Genomic DNA, 12,067 nt, shown 5'->3' on the forward strand with positions numbered 1-12,067 from the left:
CTCTGGAGTTGATGTGGCACACAGGGCTCCAGGTCCCAATTCCAGGCTTCCTCTGTCAACTTCTGTGGTTGACAGAGGAATGAACAAAGACTCAAAGAGCGACACAGACTTCTAAAGTCACATAGGTGACTTAGGACAAGAGCTAGACCTGCACCTGGAACTCCTGAGCCCTTCAGCCAGTATCTCATAGCCCTAGAGCATTGGGAGGGGATGGCCTATCCAACCCTCCATCTGTGGCACATTGTACGCTTACACATGCACACACACACACACACACACACACTCAGATGCACACTGAACACGATCTCACTTCACCAACTTCCCTACCACTTAAGCCCACCACTTAGGGTCTGGAGGAAGCGGAGGCAGCTGCTCACCCGCTGTGTTAATTTCCTGAAGCTCTGCCAATAATCGAGCACAAGCTCAGGGGCTTGCACCATTCACAAATCCTTTTAAAGCCCTCGAGAAGTAGAAGTGCGCAGTGGTTTTCTTGTGGCTGAAAGCCTTTGGGAGGGAGGCTCTTCCAGCTTCCTGAGGCTGCTGCCCCCCTTGGTTTATGGCTCTTTGATTATGGTCTCTTCTGTAGCTCCTGCCACTGGCACCCACCCTCCCTATGCTTGCCTTTTAGGAGTGTCTCTGACTGCAGTGGACTCACCTGGCTCCTTTGTCAGCCCTCAAAGTCCTTTTTGACAAATAGTGAACAGTGGCAGGATTGGGGACATAGAAGTTCTCAGGGGCCATTCATCATGTCTCATTTTATGGGGGGATTGTTTGTTTAAATTTTAAAATAATTTGCTTGTTGTTTTGTATAAAATGAACACATTAGTGATTAACTCTGAGTCACCAATAATGCAACAGTATTGCATTAAGGAAAGAAATCAGGGCCCTTCTCCTTGGTGTCATTTAACCAAGAGTGAGCCCAGAATCAAACTCTCTACTTCCTTCTCCCTGTGTTTCTGTCCTTTTGTCAGCCCATTGTATGAGTCTGAATCTGAGCCTGCCTGAAGGCTCTCTTGTAAGTGTGACCCTGTATGTCCACGTCTGTCTGTCTGAAAGTGTCTGTCTCTAACAAAGGGCTTTGCCGCAGTTGTTTTACTGCACAGCACAAGGAAGGAATGGCATACCTTACAGAAATCTTTAACAATTTTACAAAGGATGATATCACTGACTGCAACTGACCCAGATAGCAAACAGAACTACAAACGTTATTTATTAAGTAATATCCAAATATTGTGTTCAACATTTATGGTGGGTATTTATTTTATACTGTTACTTTTGACCTCTACTTTTGCTGTTTTCAGCACATGATTATCAGGACACAAATGCATTCTCTGGGTCCAGGCATGGAAGAATGCATAATTTAAGTAGCTTTGGGTCATAAAGGTTAGTTACATGGGAAATCTAAGGTAAGTAATATTGTTTGTTACATTGTTGTTCTCTTGAAGGCATTAAGCCTGTGAGCTAAGTATACCTCAAGGTGCATAAACAACTCTAGCTGTGAAGTCCAGTAGAAGTTCCAGTCTCTTAGAATGTGCTTCACCACAATTTTGTTGTTGTTTTGTTTGATTTGTTTTAAAGACAGATTCTCACTATGCAGCTCTGGCTGTCCTAGAACTCACTATGCAGACTAGGCTGACTTCAAACTGAAACTAGATATCCACTGCCTCTGCCTCCTAAGTGCTGGGATTAAAGGCGTGTGCCACCATCCCTGCTCAGCATCACCACAAAGTGTATGTGTATGAGAGTTTTGCCTGTATGTATGTTTGTGCTACTTGCAGTACCCGAGGAGGCCAGAAGAAGGTGTCCAATCCTCTGGAACTGAAATTGTAATTGTTAGTTTCCAGGTAGGGACTAGAACCTGAACCCAGATCTTCTGCAAGTCCTTAAAGCAGCTGAGCCACCTCTCCAGTCCCTTATTCATGTTTCACAGTTCTGGGGATGACATCATGGCCTTGTGCATTCTAGGCAAGTGCTCTGCCCTCAGAGAGCATCATTAGCCTCCCACTCATCTATCACACTCTCTCTCAGTCTCTCCCAGGAACTCCTGTGCACATCTATGCACCAGGTCCTGTTGACCACTGTTGCTCCAAATGAAAAGGGGAAACTGTCACCCTTACAGAAAAGGACACAGAAGCTGCAAGAGAAGTGACTTGGACAAAGCCACATGACAAAGAAAAGAAAATCAAGCCAATTTCCCAACTCAGGAGAGTGTGGCCTCCCCATGGCTCCACATGGCCCTGCCAACCTGTGGCCTTCTTGACAGTATCAAAATTAAGGGTTCAGTGTGTGTCAGGTCCTTAAATACCCATGGTCTGAGGCACATACCAGCCTGTTCTTAGCAAGAATTCTCCAAGAAAGCAGAAGCAATGGTGTTTATTATGGACACATGGCCACAGAGGCCATGAAGTCCTGCATTCCTCCAGCCACAGGAAGATTACAGTAAGTGATCTCATCTAGTTAATGAGGTGCTAGGGACTGAACCCAGGGCTTTGTTAGGCAAGCACTCTGCCCACTAAGCCACACCCCCCAGCCCCTGACTTCGGAGGACCTGTCAAACACTTCCCCAATCTCTGATAGCTTGATCTTTTTGTTTTGTTTTGTTTAGTTTTTCAGATTTTGTTTTGTTTTGGTTTTTCAAGACAGGATTTCTCTGTGTAACAGCCCTGGCTGTCCTGGAACTAGCTCTGTAGACCAGGCTACCATGGAACTCAGAGATTTGCCTACTACTGCCTCCTGAGTACTGGGACTAAAGGCATGTGCCACTACCTCTGTCTCCTTTCAGCTCTCTTGATGGCTTTTTGAAGTATCCTTTGCTTAATAAATCTTATTTGCAAAAATAAATAAAATAAACAAGCAAATTCAAGCTTGCAAGGCAAGCATTTATTGACTGAGCTATTATCCCAGCCTCTATCTTTGTCTGTTTAAGACAGCATCTCATGAGCCCAGGCTGGTCTGAAGCTCACTGTGTAACCCACGCTGCCACTGAATTCATGACAAACAATGATGGCTGGGTCTGTCTGGGCCTCTTTGCTTGAGGGAACTACTGTCAGTGGCCAGCTGAATAGGCCAGTGACATGAAGGGTCTGGGGACAGGCTCGTGAGTGGTATTCAAGGATTGCTTTTCTCTTTGTTTTTGTCTCAAGCGCCAAGTTGTCAGGAGACCCCAGCCCCTTCAGCTACCTTATCAACATGTTTTTCACACATCCAACCCTCTGAGCACATTTCATCCTCCTAACATCCCCAAGTGACAGGTGATCCCATAACTTCCAACAAACAGAAGTTTAGGAGGAGAAAAGTGCAGAATAAGGATCTGAATCTCAGCAGGATGGGTTCCTCCATGCTAATGTGTTTTGTGGGAACTCCTAAGCCTAGCTTGCATGGACAGACAGAGGTCTGTCTAGAAGAAGTCTTCATTTGGAGCAAGTCCCTGTCACTTGTTTAACCAACTTCTCCAGCCACCCTTGCCTTCAAACAGCTCTGCACTGGGGGATGGCCAGCATGGCTGTCCAGCTCAGAGCCCTGATGCTGTCATACAAACTTCCTTAGCAATGGTTCTCGACCTTCCTAATGTGGTCTTTTATACAGTTCCTCATGTGTGGCAACCATAGAACTATTTTCATTGCTACTTCATAACTGTAATTTTGTTACTGTTGTGAATCTTAATGTAAATATCTGTGTTTTCCTATGGTCTTGGGTGAACCCAGTGAAAGTGTCATCCAACTCCCAAAGGGGTCATGACCCACAGGTTGAAAACCACCTCACCATAAAGTCAGGTCACACAGGGAGCTGACACTAAGGGACTTTAAGCAGCTTGTTCAGGGTCATATTGCACAGCTGGAATTTAGACCCAACCCAGTGTCTCTCAGGTCCCACCCAGACATGGGCTGCCTTCCCAGCCACTCTCAACCCAGCTAAGGCTCAGCAAAGGAAGATAATGGCTTCTTGATTCCTTCCTGCAGATGTAAGCCATGCCTATTACAGACAGCACAGTGCCAGCCCACTCCTATCCACTTCTCCAGAGTCATTTTGGGGTACCTTGTCTTCCCGATGAGCTGTAACTTGATTATATCTTGGCCTTAGTTCTTACTCTCTTCACCACATATAAAGGCCAGATCAGTAACTAGTGCAGATTAGAAAGAGACAGCCCATACTCCTGCCTCAGACAGCAGCACTTTTACCCAGTGTTTGCCAGCTGGAACCATGAAGAAACCCTTACTGCTCCCATTTCTTGCCCGAACCTCTTTCACATGCTCACAGTGGCAGGGAGTGCTGGTTGGCCCTGGGTACCCACACTCCCCTTCTTCCAGTACAGCAGAGCTTCTGAAATCTAGCTGAGCGTGCACCCAGATGAACGCTACATGCCCCAGCTTCCTGTTGTCCTTTTGCCTCGTTTCTTCCCTCCTTTTCTCCTGCCCCGGCAGCAGGAGTGCAGCTTCAGTCCTTAAGAACCAGGAAAAGGTGTAATTATGGAACAAGGTAGAGCGAGCCCGAGCCCCTCCTGGCACACTGCCAAACCAAACCAGAACCTTTGTTCACCAAGATTGTATGCCACAGGGGAAATCAGGCCAGTGGGATGGCTCCGTGGGTAAAAGCACTTGCCACCAAATGTCAAAGCTGATGGTCTGGGTTCAATTTTGATTTCCAGAAGTTATCCCTTGAGTACTACATGCATGAGTGTTCATGTGTTCACGTCACACACACACACACACACACACACACACACACACACACTAAACATAAAGAGAAAGGGGAAGCACGTCTGGGAGGAGCTCAGTGATATCTCTTTCTGGCATGATTAAAGCCCTATTTTCCATCCTCAGAATGAAAAACAGCAACAAAAACCAATAAGGTAAAAGCAGTCCTCTTTGTTTAAGCCAGCTATTTGGGGTCTCTAAAGTAACCGTAGATAATTGATCATAAACAGCAACCAGACAATAGTAACCAGTTCAAGGATCACCACATTCTATGTATTTTCCTCCTAATGATCATGCTACTTAAGCACTTTCTAAATTATTGCTCTTATTGTTTTTGTTAATTTGTTTTGAGATAGACAATAAAATTGTTTTATGATTTTTATTTTATAAATGCAAACTTTTTACAAAATAAAGTCAAAGATTTTTAGAAAGGCAATCTCTAAAATTAAAAATCAGTTAACAAAACCTGACTCCAAGTCATTGTGTCATAACAACACAAAGCATTATTAAAGTGACTATAAAAGAGTTTTTGTGTGTGTGTGTGTGTGTGTGTGTGTGTGTTTTAATTGTTTTATTTTGAGAGAGGGTCTCACCTAAGGATGACTTGGACTCACTGTGTAGCCAAGGCTGCCTCTGAACTCCAATCCTCCTACCTCTGCCTCCCAAGCTGGGATTACAGATATGTGCCAGCACACCTTGCTTAAAACAGTATTTTAAATTATTTAATTAAATTAGTTTATATTTTAACTGATTAATTAATCTTTTTAATAAATAAAAATAAGTAATAGCAATTAACTTATCATATGTATATGTGGTTTTGCTGTGTCTATATGTACACACTGTGTGCATGCCTGGTAACTTACATGGATCAGAAGAAAGTGTCAGAGTTCCTGAAAGTGTAGTTCCTATGAGCCAACATGTAGTTACTGGGAACCAAACCAGGGTCGTCTGTAAGAGAAACAAGTGCTCTTAACTGCTAAGCCAACTCTCAAACCCCAAGATTAATTTACTCTTATTTATGTGTATGGGTGTGTTTGTCTTCTTGTGTGCATGAGAACCACGTGTGCCTGGTGTTCACAGAGGCAAAGGAGGAGGAGTCAGATCCCCTGGGACTGGGGTTACAGATAGTTGTGACTGCCACGTGGGCACTAGGAACCAAACCCGGGTCCTCTGGAAGACCAGCCAGTGTTCTTAGTTGCTGAATCATCTCCAGCTCCTAAAACAGAATTTTGCTTGTACATCCCTGGTATACTCAACCCTAGGGGCCATGACTGTCCAAGAAAGAGAACCAAAGCAAAATTCCAAACTTCACTTAGATGTCTTGATAGTAAAGATGATCCTGGGATGCTCTGTTCACATTAGTAGCTTTTCTTTTCTTTTTCTTCAAGATAGGGTTCCTCTGTGTAGCCCTGGCTCTGTAGATCAGGCTAGCTTTGAATTCACAGAGATCTGCCTGCCTCTGCCTCCTGAGTGCTGGGATTAAAGGCATGTGCCACCACTGCCCAGCTTTGTAACACGGAATAAAGAGGATGAGAAGCAATAACCATAGCACTCAGGACAATGAAGGGGGGTGTCAGAGATAATGGGTTTGAAGCCAGCCAGGGTTACATAGCAAGATCCTATTTAAAACAAACCAACAAACAAAAACAAAGACAAAATAAAAACAGTCAAACAAGAAAAAAAAATGCCTTAAAGAGTAAGTTTTTCCAGCCTCAGGCTGGCAGTGAGAAGGCAGAGCAGATGGAGGAGATCATAGAGCACAGAAGCTTCAATCTAAGAACAGGAATGGAGCAAAGCAACGGGAACATGTAAAGACCGCCACTCAAGTGAAATCCGCTCAATCCACATCAGGAAACACAACGTGAAGCTGAAAACAGAACTGCAAGAACTAAATGCTGATGCACAGAAGTGGGTAAAGATGCAGATCCCAAATCTGTGGTGTGTGCATTCTTCAAACAAGGATGGTGAACTAAAGGAGGTAAATGTGAGTCCTCTCATGGCCTCACTTTGGAGAGAAGATGTGAACAACAGTGTTTTCACTGGTGTAAGACAAGAAGAACTGGAAATGTATACTACCCCTAACTAGGACAAGAAAAGTTGTAAAGAGAAACTGGTGAGATAGAAAATAAGAAAAGCAAAAACTCACAGAGTATGCAGACATTTCCTTCAGGCTATTAAAAATAACAAGTATGGCTGGTTTGGGTGACCTGGAGGTGGGGACAGTCACAATCATCACCATTCACCTCCTTGTGGATTTGTGCCGAAAGAAGACAAAAAGAAAAGAAAAAGAAGAAGGAATTTCACTTGAAGAGCTAATGAAAGAGCAATCTGCTCTCCCTCCACTGCTCCTCTGAAGAGGCAGGCAGGTCTTTGCCTCTCTCTTTTTCTCCTTCTCTCTTTATCTTTTCTCTCTTATCTCTCTCTTCTCTCTCCCTTCCCTTTCCCCTCTCCCTTCCCTTTCCCCAATAAAACTTTCCATGTTAAAAAGAGAGAGAGAGAAAGAGCAGTCTGCTGTATGTCCAAATGTTATCACAATCACTGGAGAATCTTTTATCAAATGGAAGAAAAGGGGGAAACAACAGGAAAAGATTGATACACTTGAACAAGATATGAGAGACAGAAAGCTGACTTCAAAGCAGGTAAAGCAGTGGTGACCAATGGTCATGAGGTATTTGAACTTGGTCAATGAGGAGGAAGCAGACGGTACCCACTACAGTCAGGGGGCAGGTGGTGAGGGTGATGAGTCTATGAATGTAAATGACACAGATTTAGGCCTGCACATCCCAAGAGATGTAGAAGAGACTGGTATTTCTTCAAAGATTCAGCACACAGGCTTCAGGTAAAGATGAGAACAGATGAAGTGGAGCATCTGGAGGTCGGGCTGAGAATGGTGAAAGAAGTGATTTGGACAGAGACAACTGAGGTGGGAGACAAGGAAAATGCAGAAAACAAGCAACAACAAAAACCAGGAATGGCACTGTTGCATTGATGAAAGTCTGTTCACTGGGGAAGACCAGAATGAACTAGAAGAATTAAACACACCAAACATGTCAAGGAGGAGAATTCGGTCAACGAAGCATGATCAACATGGACTGAGACTGACTGCATTAGTTGTTCTCACCCCTAGGATCAACAGGATGTTTGCTTCCCACTGAGGTTCTGGAGGGCTACTGCCCCTACTACGTCCTCTTCTGACCTTGACAACATCTCACAGTACATTCAGAGTAGTTGATAAACTGAAAATGGTCGTAAGCAGATGGTTGTAACTGTCCACTACCACAGGGTGTGTAACTGCTTCTCAGCTTTCACTGGGCATGGGTTATTTCCAGGAAGAACAAATTCATACTTAAAAACTTCCCATTTGATGCACTTTTTAGTAAGTGGCTTCCTTTCCTTTGTATTTATATGTTTTAAAGACTGCTTGATAAAGGAAACTGCATATGCAGGTTCAGTGTACTCAGCACATCTGGACAATTAGATGAACACAGAGAATGGGACGTGTCCAACCTGGTGGGTCAGCTGCAACGCTCTAGGTTAAAGCTGTTTAAAGTTCTGCCTTTTATTGCCAATAATGTTGTAAATAAAGACCTTTTCTTTATTTCTTTTTTTAAGTTTTTCTATGAAAAGTTTAACATTCCTTGCTTGTACTTCAATTAGATATTGTTTATACTGGTTGTAGGTGTCACAGAAGGCAAAAGTTTAATGGATTTTCTTAGTACATATTACATAACCATGGAGTACTGACAGTGTTAACAATTGTTAATTCATTTCCAAAAACACTAAGCACTATCGCTTTAAGTCCTGAACTGTTTGATCATCAACCTAATTAAATGCTACCTACAATTGAACAAACAAAAAAATTCTAGTTTCGAATCCACTTGCAATGAATGACAACACAGTGTCACTGAGCATTTTGGTGCTAATGATATGGTCCCTCAACTCCCTTGGGAAAAATGGCTGGTTCTGGATGGAAAAATGTGTAAGACATGCCTGTCATGTGTCATCATGCAGAGACCAAGGACATGGATGCCCAAAGAGGTTGTGTGAGCAGAGGAGACCCAGAGCAAGGAAGGAGCTCTAGACTGCTTGTGCAGGGCTCATAGGAGATATCATTCTGTAAATATATTTCTCTTATTGGTTAATAAATAAAGCACTGTTGGCCAATAGCAAAGCAAGATAGGTGGGACAAGGAGACAAGGAGAATTCAGGGGGAGGTAGGAGAGGGATTCAACATGTAGGACCAAGAGAGCAGAACTCCGGGCCCTCTCTCTGGTAAGATGAGACCATGTGGAAATACTTAAATTAATAGAAATGGGTTAATATTTAAGACAGAGCTAGCTGATAAGAAACTAGTAACTGGCCAACAGCATTATATCTAATACAGTGTCTCTGTGTATTATTTGGGGCTGGCGTGGCTATGAGAACAGGCGGACAGAAAAACTGCTCAGTACTGTCCTGAGCACTTCAAAGCCTGAACTCAGACTAGGAAAAGGGCTGCAGCTCCACCACGGGTCTGTGAAGAGTATGTTGTCTATACTGCTTTTATGGATGAGAAACCTGAATCACTGGGTGACAACTAAGAAAATTGCCCAGAGTCCTGCAGCTGGTGGGTGGTGGCTGAGATGGGGTTCAAATCCAGAAAGTGTGCCTCTGGGGTCTTGTAAGATGTCCTCACTAATGCAGGGTCTTCAGCAGTTAAGGGAGAAATGGAAAATCCAGGAAGCCCCCCAAGAGTGGCACCAGCAGTAAAAGTTGCTTCAGAACCACAGCATTCACCCAGGTCAGCTGTGTCTGCACCGGGGCATCAGAGGCCAGGACTAGTGGGAGCCCAGGAACTCAGGAGCTGCCTGGGTGCTTATCTTGGGCAGCTGCTGACAGAGCCCTCACTAACCCAGATTTCCTACCAGTCACACCTCAAGGCTCTGTTCTTCAAGACCATCCCTCAAGGAGCCATTGGAAGGACTCAGAGGTAGCCACCAAGCCTGACAATCCATTGGATCCCACATGGTGGGAAAAAAGAACCAACTCCTGAAATGTCCTCTGATTTCCACATATATACACCGTGACACTCACAATCCCCTACCCCACTCACCCAGATAAATAAATTAAAAAAAAAATAATGACCATTCCTCAATAGTGGTGATTGTCATTTAGTCCCTGGAAACAGCCAGAGAAGATTGTGTACCACTTCCCAAATAGGAACACTGAAGCTGAACAAAACACTAAACTGCTGGAGCTCATGTCTTTAACCCTGGCATCTGTGCCCTTGGGGCATTTCATCTCTTTCTGCCAGATGGATCACCCTTCTAGGGAGGATAGGAGTGCTAGGGGTCTACAAGAAGAGTGAGTCACCCTCATTTTGTATTTGTCACCCCCCTCACAACAGCTGGAAAGAACAGTGGCAGGATGAGCTACAAATGAGAGGAGAAGGGTGTAGGCTCTCTAGATTACCCTGGGGCCTCTTGTCCACTGCCTCACCCCACTAGAGCCTCTGACCTTGTCTACCTCCAGGACATTTCAATCCTGGAGTGCTGGGCCACTGTGGGTGAGCAGATTGCCCCATCCCTATTTCCTCCCTCATGTCCCTCAGTCCACTTTCTACAAGGAATGCAGGCAGAGCCCAGACATGCTTTGAACACACAGGGCTTTTGACAAAATGGAGAAATGACCAACTTAGCTGCTAGAAAGAATTTATGCAAGTCTCTTTTCTGTCCAGGTGTAGCTTTCTTGCTGATTTTGAAAATGCAATGCCTGTCCCACATTCAAGCTGGGGAAACCTTGCTGACTTCAGCTGGAGCCCATTTAGGGGCAGTGAATCAGTGATTCTGAAAGAAATTCTGCAGGGAACAAAGGCAAGAAACTAGAGGTGAGACTCATACCAGACTAAAAGGAATGTGAGAAACATAGCAACTAAACACTTTTGTCTCTGTACTTGAACCAACCAACCAACCAACCAACAAAACATACTTAGTAAACCAGATATGTAGTACATGCCATTAACTGCACCATTCAGGAGGCTGAGGCACGAGGATTGTGAGTTCTGGCCACATCCATAATTCTAGGCCAGCCTGAGCTACATAGTGACAACTTGTGCCAAAAACAAAAGATTTGCTTCATATGACCACAGTGAATAGACAATGTCTAGGACTTGGGCCAGTCCTGGTAGTGGCTTTACTGGTGGCAGTGAAGAAGATGCTGGGGCTGGTGAGAGGTCACACTGGTAAAGATGCCTGCCACACCCAGTTTGATCCCTGGGGCCCACATGGTAGAAGAAAAGAACTGATTCCTGAAAGCTGTCCTCCAACTTCCTCAGGAAGTCATGGTACTTGTACCCCTTCCCATGCTATACAAGCTCCCTATGCCTTATGTTAAACACCCCATGCTATATGTCCTCCTCATGCTATACACCCTCCCTAAGCAAGCACTCCCATGTTATATACCCTCCCTATGCTATATACCCCATGTTATACATCCTTCCCATGCTATACATCATGCTAACACCCCTCCCCAAGTAAGCAGCCCCATATTACATACTCTTCTCCAGTAAGCACCCTGGCCCCACATTACACATTTAGAACAAGGCCCAGCATGACCCAGACATTCAGGAACTTCAGTTCTGATTACTGTGATTGAGGTCATTATTTTTGAAGCAGGGAGGCTGTATGGTTTTACTTTCTGTTTTGAGGGAAAGGTGTAGGGTCTGGGGTATTCCTTTAGTGTTTGCTTGTTTTGCTACAAGGCCCTGCAAATTACTTTATTTACTTATTTATTTTGTTTTTTCCAGACAGGGTTTCTCTATATAACAGTCTTGGCTGTCCTGGAACTTGCTTTGTAGACCAGGCTGGCCTCAAACTCCCAGAGATCCACCTGACTCTGCCTCTTGAGTGCTAAGATTAAAGGCATGGCCCACTATACTTGAACTCTGGATAAGTTCCCTGCATTAACCTCCTGAGTGCCACCACACCTGTGTGTTTATTGTTGTTTGCTTGTGATAAATGTCTTACTATGTAGCTGTAGTAGTTAGCAGTAGTGGACTTGACACAGTCTAGAACCACCTGAGAGGAAAGCCTAAAGAACAGCCTGGATCAGATTGTCCTGAAGGCCTGTCTAGGAGGGACTGTCTTGATTGCTGATTGCTGTAAGAGGCCCCACCAACTGTGGGTGGCCCCATCCTTGGGCAGGTGGCCCTGGGTTGTGTAAGGAAAGGAGGTTGAGCCTGAGCCAAAGAGCACCATTTCTTAGTGGAGTCTTCTTCAAGTTCCTGAACCGACTCCTTCAATGATGGATTGTAACCCATTGATGTATTATAAACTCTTTCCTCCTTACAGCTGCTTTTATCAGTATTTATCACAGCAACAAAAAGAAAACTAGAA

General features: G+C 44.4%; 1 pseudogene; it reads left to right on the forward strand.

Moving 5' to 3' along the window:
- The first annotated feature begins 2,386 nt into the window (after window positions 1-2,386).
- LOC127218773 (zinc finger CCCH domain-containing protein 15-like) lies at window positions 2,387-7,849 on the forward strand (annotated as a pseudogene).
- The last annotated feature ends 4,218 nt before the right edge of the window (window positions 7,850-12,067 follow it).

This window comes from Phodopus roborovskii, unplaced genomic scaffold (assembly GCF_943737965.1).
Source record: "Phodopus roborovskii unplaced genomic scaffold, PHOROB, whole genome shotgun sequence".
Classification (NCBI taxonomy): domain Eukaryota; kingdom Metazoa; phylum Chordata; class Mammalia; order Rodentia; family Cricetidae; genus Phodopus; species Phodopus roborovskii.